The 16584-nt window shown below is 43.3% G+C and overlaps 1 non-coding gene across 1 annotated transcript; it reads left to right on the plus strand.

Moving 5' to 3' along the window:
* Window positions 1-16077: 16077 nt before the first annotated feature.
* trnai-aau (transfer RNA isoleucine (anticodon AAU)) lies at window positions 16078-16151 on the plus strand. The gene has a single exon. It is a non-coding gene; the product is annotated as a tRNA-Ile (tRNA).
* Window positions 16152-16584: the final 433 nt, after the last annotated feature.

Raw genomic sequence — 16584 nt, forward strand, 5'->3', positions numbered from 1 at the left:
TCTTTTAGTGAGCAATTTAAATTTTTCCCTCTCAATTTTGGAAACCCCACATTGAACACAGTTTCCTGTCATAAACATCAGACAAACATTAGACAAACATTAGACAAACATAAAACACAACCATTAAAAATAATTTCCAAATAGAAACCTCTCCTCGTTATCCTGTACTTTTAAAGTCCCCTGACATAAAAAAGCCGGTCCCCGACCGAGTTAGATGTTGGTCTTACACACTGCTCTTAGGCAGTATTTTTAGAGGCCCCTATGCCTTCTATAAAAATCGGGTCCCCGACCCGCCGCCAAACACCGTTTTCGCTAACCACTTGTTAGTATACACAGAAATTTCACTCAAAAGAGGTCTCTCACCTAGTCTCCTAGTGCCTTCCCCTGGCTCGGAAATCTCGTCGTCTGGACTCTGGAACAGCGCAGATCAATCTGGGCCCCGTTCCTGAAGTCAGAACGCTGTCGACAGATTTTGATGGCCCCTTTTGATCGTACGCCGTGCCAATCGTCAGAGCTTGAGATCACGGGTTTTCGGCACCAAAATGTTAGGTTCAAAAGTCATCACAATATTAATAACTTTAGAAAAAGACACCGGAAACTGTTAGAAATGATTTTCAATGCCTTCTGCAGAAGGTTGGACAGAAGTCTGAGGAGCTGTAGGGCAACACGGCCCTCTCTTCGAACTCGTCGGCCTTCTGACAACTGGCTGTCTGCAGAGCTGGCGCTTTTATTGGTAAAACTGACAGGAAACTTGACCATATTTGGAACAGTGAATGGACAAAGGACAGATGGTCACACACATGACTTTTCAGTTGAAGAGGCTTGGTATGAAGAAACAAACAGACATCCTTAAAACACAAAGGGTCAAGGGGTCAACTAAAAACAGAACCCCTGTTGGACTATTTGAACAGATGGTTCAAACTGACAATGGGGTATTTGTTGGACAACTCAAACTCAGGAAGGACTTCGCTGTCATCTGTTAACATGTGATAATCAACAGTCAGCTTAAAGTCTTGAAACAACATGAAGGGTCAATAAATGAGCACCTTCTGGACAAACAAGAACTCTGTGAGGCTTTGCACAGATGTGTTTAAAGACAATGGTTCAGTTGACCAACCAGGAAGTCAGCAGTTTTAACCTGCGTGTCAAAGAAAGTCACGATAAACACAGTCAGCTCTCTGACTTGACTTGATTCTGATACTCATAAGAACGAAACTTAATTCAAACTTTGATTAATCTGACATACATACATAAATATATCTGCTGTTTCTCATCATTATTTGCTGCATCGGCAGGACTTGGAGCTCTCTAGTCTCCCGGCGGCTCTGGTTGAACGGCCCGATAAACCATCTCCGATTGCGCTGTTTTCTTTACCGAGATCACAAGAAAAGCAGAGCAGTGATCTCCTCTCCATCCCCGTGTTGTCTTGTTTATTTATCTTTAAAGCATGAATTCTGGTTCTGCGTCAAACCAACGCAGAGCACACGCCGTCATCGTGATGCTGTCATGAACCCTTCGGACTTCGACGTCACTCCATTTTGTCGCGGTTCAGTACCCCCCGTGACCGGTAGTTTGCGATCTTTTCCTGAATGGTTTATCCGACTTTTTCCGGTCACAGTGAATCAAAGAGATAAGGACAACTATTGTGCAAAAAACCAAAACAAAAAAAAAATCCCATATACACGAAGAAAAGAGCGCTGAAAGTTCACGACTGCTTCAAACCGGAAATGCGTTTCTTCCAAGTGAACCAATCAGAGCCCTCTCCGTCTGCGTGTGGCCTGTGTCGCTTCGACGCGTAGTTACAATTTTCGGGAGGTGACGTCAGTCACGGCGTGTGGTCTGCATCGACGCGTACCAAACACGCCGTAGGCACAGGGTCGTTTTGACTCAGAACCATAACTCAAGCTTCACTCCACCAACTCGAAATATTGAATTACTTTTGTAAGCCAACGGCACAACGCAGCTCAAACAGCAGGTGTATCCGCCCTTTAATCTGATTGGTTTACGAGTAAATCGTCCCCCACGTAGGGTGCGCTCTTATGACTGGCTGAAACAAAGGAAGATATCTGATTGGTTGCAGATCCTTCAGTGTTAAAAAAAAAAAAATGCATTTGTGAATCGAGTCACGTCAGGGGAGTGTCAAAAGTCACACGCAAATCCAGCTCAGCTCACAGATAAAAATGTTTTTGAAACTGAAAAGGCTTTTGATAATGCATCCAAGATAATGTAAGTCATCTTCTCTGTTACAGAATCATAAAGGAAGACCCAAAAGATACTGCTGTCGTCATTGCAAGCAAGTCTTCACCACTTCATCAAGCCTGAAGATCCATAAGAAAACTCACACTGGTGATAAACCATACAGCTGTGATCAGTGTGGAGCGGCTTTTACCCTGCAAGGTAACCTAACGACTCACCAGCGTATTCACACTGGAGACAAGCCTTACAAGTGTGATTTGACAAAACATCGACGTATTCACACTGGATAAAAATTGTACATTTGTGATCAGTGCTGATATAATTTATTTTGAGAGTTCAGTTAAAAGGCACCAATTTAGTTTAGTTAATTTAGTTTGAAAGGAATAATTCTGGTGGTTCGATTGTTGGAAAGATTTTGAATTTTTTTTTTTTTTAAAGCAGCAGATTCTTACAGCTGTAAGAGCTGTTCAGTTATAACCAGATTTAGAAAATGAAGTAAAAGAATTCAATTCAAAAGTCTTTATTTTGAACATGATGGTAGTGTAAGTCACAGACATACTTGAACAATGAATGCAAGAGATTTTTTTGTTTGAAGCAGCAGCAGTTTTGACATGTTCAAAAAGAAGTAAGAAGAAGTAAAAAAAAACTTCTCCTACCCCTTGAACTCAATACCATGTTTTCACATAGACCCTTGTTATTAGATGTCAAAAATCTTGATGTATTGAGAAGTTACACAAATTAATATTAATAATTTTACACGGTGTAAACATATTGTGGTATAGATGAGTATAAATTTGCGGATACCTGGGTGATTATTGCCATTTGCAGTTACATGTCCCTCTATATAAACACTATTTACCATGAGTCCCTGTATTCATCTATACATAAAAGCATACATTATTTACTGTGTACAATCTTATTCATTACGGGCATTCTCACACAAATATTTCTAGATGCATTAAAGCATATATATATATATATATATATATATATATATATATATATATATATAAAAAATAATAGACAGATGCACGCATTTCCACGCATTTCCACGCATTTCCACGTACATATACACCCACAAGTCCAGTCCACCCCACCATCCCCTCAGCTTTGAGGCCCAGTTCTGGGGCCTCAGGCTGAGACCAGCCTCGAGTTTATGATACCTGACCGCATGGTTTGGAACAAAGGAAACCCCATGGATGCAAAGCTCAACCAGGATTTGCATCTAAGGCCCTTCAGTGATAAGGAACAGCCCCTGACTGGACACAGACCCCAAGCCACAGGGGGGGCCTTGACTTCCTGGGCCAGCTATAAAAGGAAAAGCTCTCTTCTCCTCTGCTCTGTCCGTTTTGCAGCGAGTGGCCGCAAGTTTCCTGAGCCCAAAGAGGAGCCGAACCAGGGACCCTGCAGGCCTCGACGTGAACGCCTTTGGACCGACCTGGAGCTGAAGGAGGCCCAGCTGCTGTGCCCATGTATTCCCCTCATCCACACTGGTCCTCATCTGGACCAGGACAGAGAGAGAGAGAGAGAGAGCAGCTCTTTATCAGGATCCCCTGCTGAGCGTAACTACCCTTTGTTTCATCAAGAAACACTGGCCGGCCGGATCAAACCACTTTCTCTTCATTTACAAAGATTCACGTAAGAGGCTGTTCTGTGTCTGGGCAGAGAAACTTAGTAACACATTTGAAAAGTTAGTTTTACGTTGTGAGCCGGATTGGTGATCCCCTAGCAACTGTGCTCTTTAGTTGAGTGTGTTTGTTTATCTTATTGTTTTCTCCCCTAATTCTGCTCCTACTACCACCCCAACCCCCTCTTCAGGTAATCTGAAGTTTTGTATACATGTTTAGTTAATTGTTGTTTTTGGATAGTTTAGCCATCAGAATTTATCCGAAGTGTTGTTTTACCATCTTCTTGACACTTGTGTAAATAAATTCTGATTAATTTGAATGAGAGAAGTTGTTTGTGCTTATTTTACGCTTATTTGCAAGGTTCAAACTCCTCCCTTCACTATTATTCTGAAGAATAATCTACCTTGAGACTAATTTTTGCAGTTTAGTTATCCTTTTCCTGATTACATCAGGTGGTGCCCCGTTTTGATCAAGTCATTTTGATAATTCAATTTGATAATCTACTTTATAATTATTAATGATTGTCCTTCGACAATCATTAATGACTCTTTGATAACTGAACCAGCACCTCCCCTGTGGCACAACATCAATGATATTAGAAATAAATGTATGGCTTTATATAAGTTGTGGTAGAATAAGATATCATCCAGTCTCACATTTCCACCAAGTTTCAAACAGGGGACGTTTCACGTGTTAGGCAAACGTGATAACCGCTACACTACAGAAACTGACATGCTTTGACCTGCAAAGTCAGCGGGCATAACAAAAAAAATCCTGTAAAACATTCTGCTACAAGTCTTGACAGCAAGATGGATACTGCAGGTTTTCTCCTGGCTGCTCTGAAAGACTCATTCTGCGAGAAATATTTTATCTCTTCCTTTTCTTCGAGTCTTTGCACATTGGCTTTGAAGTTATCTTCATATGAATCATATTAGAAATAAATGTATGGCTTTATATAAGCTGTCCTGTTGTGGTACAATAAAATATCATCCACCACAGAGATGTCATGGGTGTGAAAACAAACAATCTAGAAAAAACTATTTTTTTTAAAGGCAGGTAATTAATATATTTCTTTTTTGTTATAAAGTTGGACATTTTAAAGTGTATGTGAATGGAGAATGACTGGCGTTTGGTCTGCAACAACTGCAACAAAATTCATTTCTGCGTGAGACCCAATATGAGAAAGAGATGGTCGGCCTTCCTGTCCTGAGCACCAAGTAGAGGACTGGATTGGTTTTCCAAGTCCAAATAATGCTATTGCAAAGACATACATGTTTCTACCCATTTTTGAACAGAGGCCCTTTCGCGTGTTAGCAGAACGTGATAACCACTACACTACGGACACTGCCATGCACTGAAATCGCAAATCAAAGATAACAGAAGAATGTAAAGGTCCTGTGAGTGGGAAGAGTTTGCAGAAAGCAGAATTCCACAGTGAAAGGTACTGACGGACCAGTCGTAAAAGTGAGCTACTCCCTTCTCGAAGGAGATGTTGGTGAAGACGTAAACATGTCGGGTAAAACAGGAACAAGAAAAAAAAAAAAGGGAGGAACTTTTGAATGCAGTTCGCCGTGGGGCCAGGCGCGGGGTCGATGAGCTGGGGTCAGGCCAAAATGCACTGTTAGTAATTAGGCATTACATACACACAAATTGTATTAACCACCTTTCCACCCAACCCCCACACCCCCCCGGGGGTGGACTAGGGGGTTGCCCTAGAGGGTCAGGAGTGACACGCCCCACAAAGACACACTGACGGGGACTGGCTTCTCTGGAAAAAAACAGACTCTACCATTCACACGCCCCCTCAGGATGAGGGTGGGACGGAAAACCCTGAAAATTTTTTTTTTCTCGTATCACCCCCTCGTATCACTCCCTGTAACCTGATGGGAAGAGAGTTACTAATCGGGTTAGGGATGACTATTCAGTGTGGATCCGATTGTTTGACGCATACCTTTCTGGACGGAGGTACACTGAGTGGATCAACCATCCAGTGGACAATGCATGTTATCTCCTCAGCCAGATCTGGCCGCAGATATATATTGGACTTTGTTTGAACCAGAAACACCGTACTCCTAGCCCCTTATACGGTCTATCAACAGTGGCACCCCCGAATCGACACCCTGGGACCTTACGCTCCTCCCCCCAACCCCTTACATCTCGCATTTTTTTATGACATGACACCCAATGGTACCATGAGGCCTTCCAAGAGATAAAGGGGGACCATTGGAGTATTGCGTGCACACACATGTATGTTTCGGCGGTAGGCGTAGTCGCCTCCGCTGCACTCACGGCTGCACGACTAAGGTGGTATGAAATGACGGATGAGGCCTACCCTCATGTGTCATTGGCTTTGCGCCCAGGCCATCAGGCTAAGGATTTAAAGCCTCCAAAGAAAAATTACAATATGCTAGAAGACGGATTTAATTCCTGGGGAGATAGATGTCTCAAAAAGGGGTGCACATCTCTCCAGAACGCTGATCCTCCATCCTCCACCACCCCACACCTTTGATTGTGGGGGACATGTTGTCCTTTTTAAGACTGACAACGTAATACCTGACTACACCTTCACCACCCAATAGTTGCACGACGTGGTGAAACAACTAGGCGTTAGGAACTGAACAGCAAAATTAGATTGGGCCGAGGCCGCAGAAAAGGCGTTTATTCTGATGACACAATTGCTATTGTCGGCAGCAGTCCTCCCCGCCCCAGATTACTCGTCTCCGTTTTATTTAGATCTTTCTGTAAAAGAATCATCAGCAAGTGATGTTCTGTTTCAGAAAAAGGGGAGTATGGTTGATAATCATGTATGACATGGAAACACGACCCTACATGCACACAGCATGTAGCTGCTACGGCGAAAACACCATTTGACGAAGCGATTAATTTGTTTGTAGACTGATACTGTTTTAAACACTAGAACGAAGGGTTACAATTAGCATATGCGATAGTAAACGAGGAATACGAAACATGGGTAACAGTAGAAGCTAGAAGGATTGAAGGCATCCAATCAGAATCAGATTTATTAGCCAAGTTTGAACATTGCCCAACAAGGAATTTGACTCCAGTTATTTCGCTTACCACCCAGATTTAGAAGTAGCAACAGTAAATAACAAATGTACGGTAGACAAACAATGTGGCACGTATTAAAATATATACGATTAAAAAGTGAAAGGTGCAGCAGTACTGAGGTAGACATTGTAATGACAGCTCTTAATAAGAAATATAAAAGTGAGCAATAAGCCCAGAGAATAGAAGTATTGGCAATAATAGTGGCCTTGAGATGGGAAACGGAGATTGATGGTATGGTATGGTACAAGCATTATGGGAGTAGTTATATTCTTTAAGGTAAAGAATACCACAGTGGGCAAACAAATGCCGATTAGGTGAATTAAATTCAGTCCTGGAGATGGCAGGAGTAATCTTTTTCTTTTTTGTAAAAGGTCAAATTTTTTAGGTAACTGGGATAAGTATTACACTAAATAATATTACAGTAATTTAAATATGGTTCAAACAAAGGTTTATAAAGAATGAGAAGAGAAGAACGTGGAAGGAGGTGTCTCGGTTTGAAAAGCAGACCGACATGTTTAGATTTTTAGATATTTAGTTTTGCACAAGTGATCTATATGACAATTAGAGTTTAGACAGTCATCAATGAGGACTCCAAGGAACTTGGTAGAGTTTACTTTCTTTATTTTTTTCATCATTTATTTTGATCTGAAAGGCCAGATTTTCCATATTCATTCGTTCTTTATTGAAACGAAATGATATATAATTTGTTTTCTTAATATTAAGAGAGATTTTGCTTCATCTTGATCCAAATATCCACCTTAGAGAGCTCATTGTTAAGGAAATTTTAAATTTCATGAATGTTGTTATGTGATACAAGAAGGGTTGTTTCGCTGGGCATTCCCGGAGGGCATGCCAGTGTTTAGCCCCCTGGGGCAGATCATTTTCAACTTTATTCTGTGCGAAGATGTGTCTTTATTTAACATTTAACAGTGAACTACGAAGGAGCTTTGCAAGAAGGAATATGTTTTTCATTTATTGTAATAATTAATTTGATCATCGACCAGTATTTTGGGGCAAATATGCCGTAGTTTCGTGTGAGCTAATGATTATTACTTTTTTTGCCTAGTAACGCTATTTTTTCCACAAAGGAAATGTTAATCGGGTGGACAATCCTAAGTACCCCCTGAACCCTTAAAGGAATTAAAAGAGTAATCTGCAGGTCTGGATTGTTGTAGTGGGTGTACATACAGTGCCCAAAGGGAAAGAAATCAGTAATGTTCGTAAATAAACAATTATTACTCCACACCTATCTGTATAAAATTATAAAATAATGTATTGAATCATCTGGAGTTGAGTATTGTGTAGTAGGTGAGATCATGAAGGCGTTTGGGAAACGCCGGATGGGACATGCAATTATGAAGACTAAATTGGCAAAAATCTGTGAACAGACCAAAATGACATGGGTGGACGCGGGCCACGGACTGACGCCGTACGAACTACAGACTGGACGACTGTTTCCAGGGCCGCAGAACGCGCCCTATTTGAAGGAGACTGACAAATACCAACTTGGTCAAAAAGCTTACTTCTCCGAACTGCGAAGTTTGGTCTCTGCTTACTCCAAACAGGTCGGGGACGGACGGACACCGACCCCACAGACAGAGTGGGTTCTCCTGAGAGTCATCAAGAGACGGTGTTCGAGCCGTGGTGGACAGGACCCAGAACGGACCTCCCACGTCATCCGACTCCACAGGAAAGGTGACACGTGGTGCCACTGGTTGCAGTGGGCCCACCGGACCCCCACAAAGATCAGAACCCCAGATCCGGCTGGATCTGCCGCAGCAGCGGACATCAAACCTGAGCCCTCAACATAGGGGCAGAATAATCCCCTGGTGCGGGTCCACAGGGTGTCAGGGTAGTCTACCCCTGACACCTGAAGAAAGAAGATACACAGAGTGATCTCTGAGGAGGGATCAAAAGGGGGATTGTTGGATAAAATAAATTCAAAACCAAACTGAATATGTAAACTGCATGTGCTGATTAACTAAATGTGTCTGTGTTGAAACTAAGGTGCATTCTTCTGACGTTTCACTGAAAGAACCATTTTCTGTACCAGGCACGAGATAAGGGGGGCCCCCAGCAATAAACTTTGGGCCATCCCCCCCTTTCTCTTAAAGTAATAAACCAGCCACACACACAGAGCGGCAGATCTAGCAGGACGGTTGACAGGAACAGGCTGCGGAGCCTGTTGCAGCTAGATCTCCCTCTTTAATTATGCCAGTGTTTGTGTCTTTCTTTAACTTTTCCAGCTCAATCAACAAACCCGGAGTGATCGGTTCACAACATAACCTTGTAGTTACTTGCCCAGTAATTCTATTTCCTAAGTATTTACCCAATAAGTACAGAAATTTTTACCTGGCTTTTACTCAGTAATTAAAGTGAAACTGGACTGTAAAAGAAAGCGTGTGTTATTTCCATAATATTACCTCTGTCCTCCAGTAATTACCTGTATTAATGGCACCTGCTTTAACTGGTTATCAGTATTGATAACCAGTAACAAAAGTATTGAGATGAACTTTTGTTATTGATCAAATACTTATTTTAAAATATAATTTGCAAATACATCCTTTAAAAATCAGCCAATGTGATTTTTTTTTTTCATTTTGTGTCTCGAAATCCTCTGGTTACCACAGGATTTCGTCTCTGCTTTTTGCGGATGATGTCCTGTTGGCTTCATCGGACCGGGACCTTCAGCATGTACCGGGGCGGTTTGAGGCAGAGTGCGACGCGGCAGGGATGAGAATCAGCACCTCCAAAACCGAGGCCATGGTTCTCCACCGGGAAAGGGTGGTGTGCCTTCTCCGGGTGGGTGGAGAAGTCCTGCCTCAGGTGGAGGAGTTTAAGTATCTCGGGGTTTTGTTCACGAGTGAGGGAAAGATGAAGTGGGAGATTGAGAGACGGATCGGTGCAGCGTCCGCAGTTATGCGGTCGATGTACCGGACCGTCGTGGTGAAGAAGGAGCTGAGTCGAAAGGCAACGCTCTCAATTTACCGGTTAATCTACGCACCTACCCTCACCTATGGTCATGAACTTTGGGTAGTGACCGAAAGGACGAGATTGCGGATACAAGCGGCCGAGATGAGTTTCCTCCGCAGGATGGCTGGACGCTCCCTTAGAGATAGGGTGAGGAGTTTGGTCACCTGGGAGGAGCTCGGAGTCGAGCCGCTGCTCCTTCACATTGAGAGGAGTCAGCTGAGGTGGCTTGGCCATCTGTACCGGATGCCTCCTGGACGCCTCCCTAGGGAGGTGTTCCAGGCATGTCCCTCCTCCCTAGGGAGGTGTTCCAGGCATGTCCCTCCGGCAGGAGACCCCGGGGAAGACCCAGGACACGCTGGAGAGACTATGTCTCTCGGCTGGCCTGGGAACGCCTCGGACTCCCCTTGGAGGAGCTGGAAGAAGAGCTGGAGGAAGTGTCTGGGGTGAAGGAAGTCTGGGCATCTCTGCTGAGACTGCTGCCCCCGCGACCCGGGAACGGATAAAGCGGCGGACGATGGATGGATTTTTTCTCTCATGGTTGAGATATACCTGTGATGAAAATTACAGATATATCGGTAACCCTTTCATTTACAGTACAGTAATAACCAGGTAATTACACTGTAATTACCTAGTAGTACCTTCTATTTACAAGGTAATTACATGGTAACTACCGGGTAATTTACCCAGTAAGTACTAGGTAATTATTACGTATTTTCTTGTACCATGTAATTATGTGCATTTACCATGTAATAACATGGTAAATACCTGGTTGTTTAAACTAAACATTACTAGGTAATTACAAATACATTAGAAATGATACATATACATAGATACATTAAAAATGGCCGACGGTGAGCAGCGTCGGTGTGATGCGGGAGCGTTTGCCCGAATCAAACCTACTATATATCATACCACAGATGGTGATACCATTGTTGAAGATGAGCTTCTAAACTTCTTATTGATTAAATCAAGAACGCTTGACCAAGACAACATCATCAAGCTGGTTAAGACAAGCTTCAGCTCACAGAGAATTGAAGCCTCCAAGGAAGTAATGGCGACGTTGTTCCCTGACTCAAAACGCTGGTCTTCCCACCGAGGAGAGAAAAAAGACGAGCTATACATCAAAATGTGCCTGGCCGTGTTTAAGGAGAAAAGCAGTGAGTCTGGACCACGATTTGTGTCCCACTTCATTGATGAACTTCCACCCATCTCATTCAAACATGTGGATGTGTCTGCCCTACTTGGGAGAATGTTGCAGATTAATGCCGACATTGAACTCCTAAAAGGTTCGCTCACGTCGCAGGCAACAGCTTGTGAGGCGCTGCTGGAGGCCACAGGCTCCATTAACCAGCGACTGGTGGCGGTGGAAAACAAGCTACTGCTGCTGCGGGGGGTGGTGTCAGCTCCTCCGTGGCTGCTAACCCGGCTAATGCTGCTAACCAGGTGGCGCATGCTACTCTTACACCTGAGACTGAAGACGCCACAAACAGCGGGTCGGAACAGAGCCTCAGCTCGGCAACAGCTGGTGTGACGGCGGATGGGCAGCGGGTATTGCTCCACCCTGCCCGAAAAACCCCGAAGGGAGGAAGGAGGTGGTCAGCGTTGTCTGACTCTGGACCCCCTGGCGTGTCCCCCGCTCATGGCAGTGAAACGGCCCCAGGCACGACGGAGACCCGCAGCTGGAGCACAGTGGCGAAGCGTGGACTCAAACGAACAGCAGTCCCTGGGAGTTCTGGTCACCGCGCAGCCAAATATACTCGGACGGCAGCCCTAGAGAGCTCAGCTGGGAACCACGCAGCCAAACATCCACGGAAAAAAGCCGGCATCACTGGGACGGCGGTGATTAACAACGACAAACTGTCCACGGTGAATACAAAGGTGGTCAGAGTATTCGCCACGAAATTCACGCTGGATTTAGATGCTGACACACTCCGTGACTTTTTACAAGTTAAGATGAACAGAGAAGTGAAGTGTAGAAAAATCGAAACACCTCACAGCAGGTTCAGCTCGTTCTGTATCACTGCAGAATGGAATGATTGGAAAGATATGTATGACCCCCAGTTCTGGCCTGCTGGATCAGTGGTCAGGCAATATTTCGAGCCTCGACGACCAAGAGGAGCGGCGGTGGTGGAGAGACTACCAGAGAGGATCCCTTCCCGGCGCGGAGGGGAGTCATCGCTCCCAGGAGTAGGAGAGCTGCAAGCCCTGCCGGGGGACAACGTGGCGACCACCAGCCCTGACGGGAATAACACTGGTGCATAATGAAGATTGTATCCTACAACATTCGGGGCCTACGAGTAGGGCAAACTGCAGCCGACAAAGCGAGGCGGCTGGTGGTTGATTCACTGCTTGAAGACTGCGATTTCTTGTGCATTCAAGAGACTTGGCTGGCCAAGCAGGACTTGGATGGCCTGAACACCTTGCATTCAGAATTCCATGGTGCTGGAGAGTCAACCACGGACCTTAGCACGAGAATACTCAGAGGTAGGATTGCTGGGGGGGTCGCCATCCTATGGAATATAAAATATGACTCAATGGTTAAAGTTATACGCTTAAATGTTGACTGGGCAATAGGTCTTGAGTTCAACTGTGATGGAAAGAATTTTATTATTCTCAATGTATATACACCATATGAATCTTATGAACATGTTGATGAGTTTGTGAGCAGACTTGCATTTATTGTATCATTTATTGAAGAGAATAACTCCTCATGCATTTATGTTTTGGGAGACTACAATGCTGACTTGAGAGACAAAAAATCTCTATTTGCTAATCACATGAATACTTTTGCTAACGATGCCAACCTAGTAATATCTAGCAAGCAGCTCCTGCCAGACTCGAGCTTTACTTACGTTAGTGAAGCATGGAACACCACCTCTTGGCTAGATCACGTTGTCTCAACTGTGGATGCTCGTACCTCAATTGAATGTATGGAGATCTGTTATGGATTAGCCACATCTGACCACATCCCAATTATTATGGTTTTAAATGTGAACAATGTTCCCACACTTGCTAAGAATAATGAGAACAGAGAGGCAAAAATAAATTGGAGTAAAGTAACTGAAGATGATATCCTCAAATACTCATTCTACTCTAATGAACTATTGTGTAAAGTGAATATGCCTATGAATGCCATATGTTGCACAAATGTAAATTGTGTTGACTCCTCCCATGGTGAAAACTTGTGTGTGTTGTATAATGAAATAGTGCGAGCCCTACAGGACGCTAGCAGGTCTTTATTCACCCGTAATAGGAAGGCCAAGCACACTAGGCCTGGGTGGAATCAATTCGTAGCTGGCCACCATGAAGAAGCCAATAAAGCTCATAAGGCCTGGGTAACAGCAGGGAGGCCCAGACAGGGACCTGCCCTTGAACACAAGAAAAAAACAAATGCTAAGTATAAATATGCAATAAGATATATAAACAAACAAGAGCAGGCACTAAGTGCCCACTCTATGGCTGAAAATCTTATTAACAATGACAACACTAACTTCTGGAAAGGGGTCAAATCTATTAATAGGGCCCAAGCACCTCTCCCATGCAATGTAGAGGGGGTAACAAATCCTGTAGACATCGCCGACCTCTGGAGGCAGCATTATGCAACACTTTTCAATTGTGTCAAAGGACAGCCTTATGAAGTAGGCATAATTGAAGAAGAACAATGTCTTTTTCAACACCCAGGAGGTTTTTAATGCCATAGGGAAACTTGCTGATGGAAAATCCAGTGGCTTGGACACTTTAACAGCAGAGCATTTAAAGCTAGCTGGGCCCAGATTGGCAGTACTGCTGTCTATCTGCTTCTCTGGGCTGCTGACTCATGGTACCCTTCCAGACTCCCTGCTGTCTGTTGTGCTGGTCCCGGTAATAAAAGACAAAGCAGGTAAAGTTGGAAGCATTGATAATTACAGACCAATAGCTCTCGCAAGTATATTGTCTAAAGTCTTAGAAAGTCTTCTTGACCATTTAAGTGTATATATAACCACTACAGATAATCAGTTTGGCTTTAAGCCTAAACACAGTACCGACCAATGTATCTACGCTCTGAAAGAGGCAGTGGAGACATACAGAAGTCAAGGTTCCAGTATGATTGTGGGTTTCATTGATGCTTCTCGAGCCTTTGATCTCATCCACCATTATAAGCTTTTCAATAAGCTCAAACTTAGGGGTGTACCTAACTGGCTAATTCGCATCCTAGTCTACTGGTATGCAAACCAGCAAATGCAAGTTAGATGGGGGAGCACATTATCCACCCCCTTTCGTGTGGGTAATGGCGTCCGTCAGGGGGGGATTTTAAGCCCCGCCCTCTTTAACTTATATATGGATGGTCTATCCAAGCAGCTGGGAGAATGTAAGACAGGCTGTATGATGGGTGATACTTTAATTAATCACTTCATGTATGCAGATGACCTTAGCATCATTTCCCCCTGTAGCAGTGGATTCCAACAGCTTTTAAATATATGTTCGAACTATGGGTTAGATTTTAACATCAAGTATAATGCTAAGAAGAGCATGGTCTTAATCTGTAGAGCTAAGGAAGATGGGGAGCTCAGATTCCCAAACTTTCGCCTGTCTGGGCAAACAGTATGTGTGGCTAAAAGTACAAAATATCTTGGTCACATCATTACAGATACCCTTGAGGATGATGAAGATATGTCAAGACAGAGGAGAATGCTTTATATACAAGCAAATATGTTGGTTAGAAAATTTCATCATTGTACTACTGAGGTAAAAGTAAACCTGTTTAGAACATACTGCACCCCCCTATATACAGCCCCATTGTGGGTGAACTATAAAAGGGGGAGCCTACAAAAACTACAAGTAGCCTACAACGATTGTCTAAGAATCCTGTTACATAAACCTAGGAGCACCAGAGTTAGTGAGCTCCTCTGCTCCTTGGGTCTCACCACCTTTAAGGCTCTCTTAAGGAACCTGACATATAAGTTCATGTGCCGACTGGACTCGTCATTGAATGGTCTAATTAGGCTGATGACGGACCCCAGCCGTAGCTCTGTCAGGTACACGTCCACCATTAGAGGACGGTGGAATGAGTGTCTCTCTTGAACTGTAAACTGTATTTTATATTTGTCTCCCTATATATGCATTTGTATTTTATTCTTTTATTTTTTTATTCTCTTATGTGTTGTATTGTTCCTACCATGTGGGCCATGAGCCTGTAATAAAGTCTATATTAGATGGGAACTATGAGGGAAATTACAGGTATTTACTAGGTTAATATTGGTAACTACCAGTCAATTTACCATGTAATTACTCTGAAATTACATGAATTATAATTATAATTATAGTAAGTATTATAGTAAGTACCAGGTAATTACTAAGTATTTTTCTGCAAACTACCAGGAAATTATAACCTATATTTGAGGTAGTTACCAGCTAATTACACTTCAATGACCATGTAGTTACCTTGTATTTACTATACATTTCATGGATAACTACCAGGTATTTACCCATTCATTACTGATTTATGTATTATCAAACCTCCCTGTACCGGATGCCTCCTGGAAGCCTCCCTAGGGAGGTGTTCCAGGCATGTCCCTCCTCCCTAGGGAGGTGTTCCAGGCATGTCCCTCCTCCCTAGGGAGGTGTTCCAGGCATGTCCCTCCGGGAGGAGACCCCGGGGAAGACCCAGGACACGCTGGAGAGACTATGTCTCTCGGCTGGCCTGGGAACGCCTCGGACTCCCCTGGAAGAGCTGGAGGAAGAGCTGGAGGAAGTGTCTGGGGTGAAGGAAGTCATATACCCCCTCACACACCACCACCACCTTGTAACAATTACGCCAAAACAGGTGATCTGTCAAAGACTTTTTTTTCTTCAAAAGGATAAAGAAAAGAATACAAAGTTCTGTATAAAAAACATATTGTACAGTGTAAAACGTATTGCATAGTGTAAAACATAAAACTAGACACAGTGTTGAAAATATAGGCACAATCAGTCAATCAATGCAACAAATAAAACACAGTGCATTCAATAACGATATAACAGCATATTTAGATCTCAAACTGGCATGTCAAGGACCCCAGTAATATCTGCATTTGCCCATCAGTAAGTTTAAGTAAGTTTTTCAGCAACTAGCACAACACTGATCCTAACCCTAATCCCCGCTCGCCAGTGCGCCCCCCCAAAATGTTTTATCACCAGCCGTTACTGCATACACATACCTAGATATATACGAAAAAGAACCATGTCCCATGAAGGCCTGTTAGCTCAGAAGGTCAGAGCGTGGTGCTAATAACGCCAAGGTCATGGGTTCAATCCCCATACTGGCCAAACTGGTTACCAGTTACACTCTGGGTATCTTACAATGTTTCAGATTTTAAAGATTGTATGTTTCATTGTTAACTTTATGTGGACCAAGAATTATTCACGTCTGCAGGATCACCTGCCTTGAAGAAAGGAGGAAATAAAGATGACTTTTTAAACATAAGGAATTTAATACGTTTATAAAGCGAGGGGAAGTTTATTTGTAATAGACATTCCATGTACAATTCAAAGTGCTTTACATTAAAACATTTGAATAATGAGGATAGAAATATGTGTCAGTGATAAAAAACTATCATCCAACAATAAAAAAGGCTTTAGATGCTCCGGTTCTCCAGGTTCTCTGACAGGTTGTTGTGGCCGAGTGGTAAAGGCGCTCGAATGCCTTATATTTGTAAAAATATGAAGAAAAGAAGAAACTAAATAAATAGGAAATCCTCAA

This window comes from Cololabis saira, chromosome 15, assembly GCF_033807715.1.
Source record: "Cololabis saira isolate AMF1-May2022 chromosome 15, fColSai1.1, whole genome shotgun sequence".
NCBI lineage: Eukaryota > Metazoa > Chordata > Actinopteri > Beloniformes > Belonidae > Cololabis > Cololabis saira.